Source organism: Ambystoma mexicanum, chromosome 5p (assembly GCF_040938575.1).
Source record: "Ambystoma mexicanum isolate Mex_15411 chromosome 5p, UKY_AmexF1_1, whole genome shotgun sequence".
Lineage (NCBI taxonomy): Eukaryota > Metazoa > Chordata > Amphibia > Caudata > Ambystomatidae > Ambystoma > Ambystoma mexicanum.
In genome coordinates this window covers 224,178,809-224,186,209 of record NC_090930.1, presented here as the reverse complement: position 1 = coordinate 224,186,209, position 7,401 = coordinate 224,178,809, and positions in this window count along the sequence as shown.

Sequence of the window (7,401 nt, the reverse complement as noted above, 5' to 3'; positions counted from 1 at the left end):
GCGGTTTAGTAAAGAAGCCACCAAGACTTCTTTGTAGTTTCACGTGGGCATCCACTATCTTTACCTGATTGTTAGTGTCTAGCGAGAAAAATCCAAGGCTTGGAGGATTGTGTCATGGACCTGAGGAATCAGCAAATCGAGATCCAGCCTCTCCCACTTAATGGTGCATCTGGCGTGGCCTGTCATGCAAACTGCCACATTTGAGCTGGCAATATTCTCTTGTCAAACTCCAAAAGATATGATATGATATGATGTGTCATTTATATATACCATCTACTGTTAAGCTCAGCCAAAAGTGGTTGCTCTCAGTGCGTGACAGCACAGACAAATTCCTTGTCAGGGCCCATGCTTCAAGATTTACCAAAATGTAATCTGTGCCAATTATCATTGTGACATCACTTATAGCATCACTTATTGAATTAATTTTCATGAACAGTCCCTACAAGGGCAGTGTTTATAATTTTGGTAACAAGATGTCAGGGGTGATTGGGAGATCTATCACAAACTACCTAATGTATCAAAGAATGTTCTCATCTAAAGAAAACATTATATTCAAGTGTTGTTGTTAATACAGGAACCCAATCACACATACACATAGGCAATGGCTACAGCATGTACAAAAAAAGTACAATAGTTTAATCTTGTAATTTCCAATATTAAAATAATAAATGCACCTTATAAAAGTTTTGCGTAATGTGGAACATGGAATAAATAGCGAACAATTTCAAGCTTACGACATACAAAACCAAGAATGCATATAAATTAGATCCACATACAGGGAAACTAAATTAAAGAAGAAAGAAACAACTGCACCAAAAAATGACAATAACATCAGAGTTGATTATCAGGTGCACAAGTGCACAAATGAATTGTGTGTTTGTGCCTGCTCATTGCCCCATGTATGTGCACTGTGAGGTCAAATCACATTCTATGTAAAGTTCATAAAGAATAAATAAGAAGATTAATGTATATATATAGCATCTTTTTAATTTTTCAAATTCTCATTGTTAGTAAAAATAAAAACTAGCCTAGACATGTCAGTGAACAAAGTGGCCCAGATATGTGCTGTTATCAGTGATGTCATGAATGACATTTGTGGTGTCATCTTTCATATACTGGTTGTTTGTCTTAGCATGAGTTATATTTGCTTAGCTTACCATAATTGCCACATTTCTGGGGGTTTTCGGTTTTACCTGTAACCATAATGCCCCTTTATAACAAATAATTTTCATTGAATTTCATAGCTTTTTATTAGTGCGACTTTACCATAACATCTCTTTAACTAAGTTTTTTCATTGAATATATATATATATATATATATATATTTGATGTAGACCTTATCATTGCACAGTGAAAGGTCTATGGTCGTATTACATTGCATGTCTAACTGAATCCAAGAAGGTATATTTTAGAACATATTATTCCACTCTCAGCTTGGAAACGATGGGACAGAGACCATATAGAGTAAACACAGTTCACTAATCTGCAGATATATTTTGGATTGTGTGACCAAATTAGGATGAGCTAATACAGGCCACAACTAAAGTAAGTGTCAGCACAATACACTAGATTAAAGTGATGGCCAGTTCCTCTTAGCGACCTTGGTTCATCCTGCTATTATGTTTAATAAACTACTTGCAGCAAGTTGTCCATTTATGAGATGAAGTCGCACTTGAGGTGAATATAAATCACTGAGAAATCTGATTGACAGGGTGTTTCAGAAATAAACAGATGAGACCAAGCGTGCAGAGAATGGGAGCATGGTGTTAAATAGAAGCCAGCCGTAGATGGATTCAGAGAACTGAGTACTAGCCAGCCAGAGGATGGGTGCCAAAGTACTAAGTAATTTATGTTAGATTTTTCAAAGAGACAAATAAGGGAAATGCATGCAAGTTGTAACAGAAATAAGAGGTAGAGACAAGGGACTCTTTCTATTGACTATTCTGCAAACTGAATTAAAGAAAAACAGGCACAGAAAAGGGCTTGCATATTTATACTGATTGTGCTGTAAGTAAGAGACATTTGTAAAAAAGAGGACAGAAAAGGCAGCTGCATTTTTATATTTACTTTACTCTGAGCTGTATTAGTGCAAATAGCCACAGAAAACGGGCTTCCGTTTTATTTCATTCTCCTGTATACTAAATTAGAGAAAATGATTCATTTGAGGAGTTGTAGCTTTATGGATTGATGTTCTATCCTTTGAGTTGAATTAGAAGTCAGTTTGTGCAACATGGCTCTCTCGGTCAGATAGGGTCAGTGTTCAAAGTGGAAGCCTTGGTAAGAAGAATTGTTTGTAATCCTCATACTGAACAGAATTCCTTTCTTCGGGGCAGGAGATCAGAAGGCCACAAAAGTTAAAATATATGTCAATAGACAATACCCCATTCAGTGACAGTAGCTGTAGCTATCAAGCTTTTTCCCTGGGTTCCCTTCTGAGTTTGAACGGTTAGCTTTCCATGGTTAGCTTTCCATCACGGGGCGAAGTCAGAGGGCTTGACTGTTGTGGAACACAGGCACACATTGCCTGTATTACATCGTGGCAGTCATCCAGTGGGATCTGTAGAACAGTGCAGAGGCACATTTTTTAATGAATCGAGGGCAGATAGACTGACATGGGATCAATAGTTGTGCATGGACGATCCCCAACACCGTATTGCTTCTGCTATCTCCTGTAACTCTTCTCCAGGCACCCTGCAATATTGCACCCTTCTCAATCTCTCCATCCCTTGCATCATTCTGTTTCTGCTGTTTTGGAACTTCCTATCACCTGACAGCAAAAACACCACAAACATTTATGAATTCAAAGAGCCCTCCAACACCATCTCCCACTCTTGGACACAGCCTAAGCAGATCCTTGAACACCTTGGTAACCTCTGACTAACTGCTATTCTTTATATGCTTGCTGGCATATCCCACTAAATAATTCTCTCACTTCCCTTAATTTTTGTCCTCGGAGTTATGTCTGTGCCTTCCTCATTAGTGTGAAGAAATTGCAATTCAGAAAGAATTTTAACCCTACGAATCTGATAATGGAGGCTTTTCACCTTAACCTGGCATATAATAGCAAGTATGTGTGTGTGAGGAAAATTGTCTCAAAATCATGTCCAGTCCTATTTCGAATTTGGCCCTGTTCCTTAACTGAATTTTAATTTATTTTTCTACATCTCCTTCAAATAACTCCTATACATTTTGGACCTCTCCCGCAAATGATGCACATTCACTCAGCTAATTTGTAATCTCTTGCCTCTTCCTACAGAAGACAGATTCCCAAATTAAATCAGCCATGACCTATATGTTTTATGTTGGTTAAAATCACCAGAAATGCCCCACCCAAAGAACCAGCAAAAATCAGGAAAGCTTTTTTTGGGTGAAACATCCAATATTCAGGAAATGTGTACTGTGCCAAAATATGCTCAACCCCTGCTTGGGATGGTATGAGTATACGGTTTTTGAGTTGGAGATTCTACAAATCTATGTTCTAATAAATCATTGAAATTGCGGTTCATGAAACATGCTATTGTGCTAATTTGTATCATCATTACAACTCAGGCGTTAATTCCCAAAAAGTATTGATTTATTACTCATACATTCATCAGCGTAAAACCCAGTTAACATAATTAAATGCTATCATAGTAAAAAAGCAGCAAAGGTATTGAGGAATGTCAGACTACAATAGATATACTTGTATATCACCCATATAGCATAATGACCCCCTAGAAAATTGCTAAGTTTGCGAATGCAGCTGCACAATACTGTCCAACATGTGGTGAAGAGGGAGCTGGGATGGCATGCCCAGAAATAGCACGGTGTTGGGCAGAAGCGGCAAACTTACTAGCAGACAAGGGCATTGGGTTGATGATGGAATCTCTGTGGGTGTGTATGGTGGGGGGATTCCCAAGACCACACGAGCAAACTTAAAGATCTGCCTATATATTAGCAAAGCACAGGATAGCTATGGGATGGAAGGCAGGCAGGAGACCTAGTGCAGAGGCCTGGTGGTGAGATTTACTGAAATGGGCAGACGCAGAATTGATGGTGTGGAGTGAAGCAGTATGCAGAGGTGGCAAGGAGGACGCTGAGACGCTGACAGCTTGGCTACATTTGGTAGCATCATTAACAGCTACAGGACTGGAAGAGCCAAGTGCTACTAGCACCCCTGATAACGAAGAAGATGTGACAGTCCCAGATTAGTGGGACAGAGTTGTAATTAAGGGACTTGCGGGGGTGGGAAGAGAGGAGGGAGGTGGGTAAATTGGCATCTGTTTTAGTTTTTTTGTCACCATGTTGGGGTGCATTGTGTGTTTGCTGTGGAAATCAATAAAAATATATTTTAAAAAAATCATAGTAAAAAGCAGAAAAATATTATTTTTAAAAACTATTATTGGCTTAAACCAACACATTCTAAAACATTATGATATTTTAAGGAAACCTAATATTAAAGTATACCAATGTGTTCTAAAAACCTTAAGCCCTTAATTATGTCAGTGACAAACCTTCCCTCCCTTCTTTGCCATAGATATTGCTCTCCCAGCCATTGATTCGTAATCAGGGTTTCCCCAAAGAACAGAACAGAGGTCTCATAAAGGGAGGAACAAACTACCACCAGATACATAAGAGTTTATTTTACATCTTCATTATTACAAAACTGATATAGGTGACGGGGAATCCTTCAAATTCCTAATATTCAGGATTTCTCAAGTTTTCAGCAGTTTCAGTATAAACCTAATAAACTGACCTCTAAACTTAGAATTATTGAATTTCTTCAAATATTTTCAAAGTATTCCCCATTTCTTGTGTTCTTGCACCACCAGAACAGTTAGTGACCCACTCCGAATCCCACAGTCAATGTTTAACAATGTGCATAGCTGTCTCCAGCTGAGTACAACACAGGTCTCACAGGATCAGATCACAGTTATGTGCCCACCTCCTAAGATTTTCACATTCATTTTTTGAGAGTACTACATTAAGGCCACACAAAAGTAATATATCTTGTGGCAGGTGTCTTATTTTCTTCAATAGCAGGAATGTATTCCAGTAGACTCTAGCTTTGAGGGATAGAAGACCCAATACAACATGTAAGGCTACTACTGGGAGGCTCCAAGGCAGATTAAGCACTTTCTGCCCCAAACCTTCTTCAAGGGGTCAAACACCTCCCAAAGAAGTTACAAAGTAGTCTCCATAGAGTAATTTAGTTTAGGGAAAACCTTAGTTTTATAATATTTTCTGACCAGGTTAACTGAGAACCTCCCATATTTATGTAGAATTGTCCCTATTTTTGCTACACAACTGTCCGTTTTAGGACTTCTTGAAGTTGCTCTCTTATTCAACCCCTCAACATTGGGTACTGTTAGGGGTTTTGTTATAGGGCTATTACATAACTTGGGTGGTATTTAAGTTTTGCTGGAAATTGGCAGTAAAGAGGAGGTCGTTTAGTGTTGTGGTATAAAAGTGGTGAGCATATTTATAATACTGCCCTATATTATGAGACCAGCCTTTCCCCCTTTGTATTTATATTCTGTTTTAGGGTTGACTGCAAGTACAAATCACCGGACCTTACACTTATAGGAACATAAAAGCACCATCTGTTATGCTGATGACCTATACACGACATCAGCCTACTGTATTTAAGCGTTCTGTTCAGCTTCCAGCATGCACACTGAAGACACACTCATGTGCATCACAGATTTTCTTGCTTGCTATATAGTTCTCTAACTTTAATTTTTTACTCCATCACCTGCAGTTAATATTTTACCGCTGTGGTATATGCACTAAGGCACTTCCTTGTTACCGCCCCTCCTTTAAAAATAATCACCAGAGACACAATAAAACAATCCCACCAGCTCTGCTTTTGCCATTTTTATACATGTGTTAAAATAACACTAGTTGCAATAATACATCTTATTTCGATTCACAATGAAAACATGTGTTTGTTCTTACCAACGCCTCGAAACTGACGTGGTTATCTAAGAGAAGAGATATGAAACACAGCATAATACATGGAAACTTTTTCTTTCATCAGCTTTTGTAAGTCACCATTAAACATGTGAGAAAAAACAGCAAACACTTTGTTCAAAATAAACATTTGTCCTGACTATCTGATGGGAAACACACATGCATTCATCTGCGCTCCTCAATTTCCACAGATACTGACATTAAACTGTGAAGTCTCTGCGCTTTATCAGGAAAAGCCCCCCTCTCTGCTGTGGGTTATCAGCAAAGAAAGTGTTGCAGATTCTGCGCTGTTATCGCCAAGCCCGGGGGTCAGCTCAGAGTCCAAGATGTTTTGAAGGCCTGGACACCTCGGCTCTTCCCTCTGTCTGCTGCTCTCCCGTTCTTCTCCAGACAGCCAGAAGCAAAAGCACCCCACACACTTTCCCCCTCCTACATTTATAGATCAGCCCTGTCAATCAAAACTACCTCCTGCCCCTTTCCTGATGTCTTCTATCACCCCGGTAAGCTTCTAGAACCGTAGCATTTCTCTGTCCAATCACCCAGCGAGGGCCTACATGTATCATCTTTGCTTCCTGCAAGGACAATAACGCTTTCAAAATGAATGAAACAGCAAATGCATCCTCTTGCATGTTTTACTTCTGCTGAACGAAAAACAGAATTTTCCATCTGAGTCACTTTGCCTCTCAATGTTAAAAGGAGTACTAATTGAATAGGGTTCAATATTATTCAATAGGGACGTGTTACTGGATTAATCTGGGTTAGTTTGTTCAATGCAACTACACAGATGGCAAATTCATTTGAACCATTTTTTACATGTCTTTGCATCCATTTTTCTGATTCCATTGAAAGCAATGTAATGTCATGCACTACAGTATCCTACATAATCCTACAGTACACCTAGGTAGTTAAAATGGTTAGTTACCTCTAGAGGTTCATTGTCTAGAAACCATTTAAAACCCTCTTTCTTTTTCTTTTTCCCACACGTTAATCTCATCACCTGGGTTTTTTTTTTTCTCTTTCACACTACTTAACTTGGCAAAACCAGGGAGAGCGTTGAACATTCTCTGTAGACCTATTTGTGAATAGTCTAATATGAGAATTAACTGAAAGGATATTTTGAGACAAGCAAGTAAAAGACTGCCTTAGAGTTAGTACATCTCGGGTGGTAAAATAACTGTATGTTTTATCTTCAAGGCAATGATTTAGAAATTTAACACTAATTGGATTCTGGGTGATTTGGTTAGAGATTCTGGCTGAACCTACTAAGGAAGAATGGTAGAAACCAAGTATTTGCAACTTAAATAAGCTATAATTTGTAAAATGTAGATGTTAAGGGGTTTTGTCATAATGCCCTACAGGACAAAACAAGACATGTCAACCACATTTGCAAAAACAAATCTATGTATGTTTGCCAATGTGGTATGATGTCCTTTCATCGACAGTAATTTT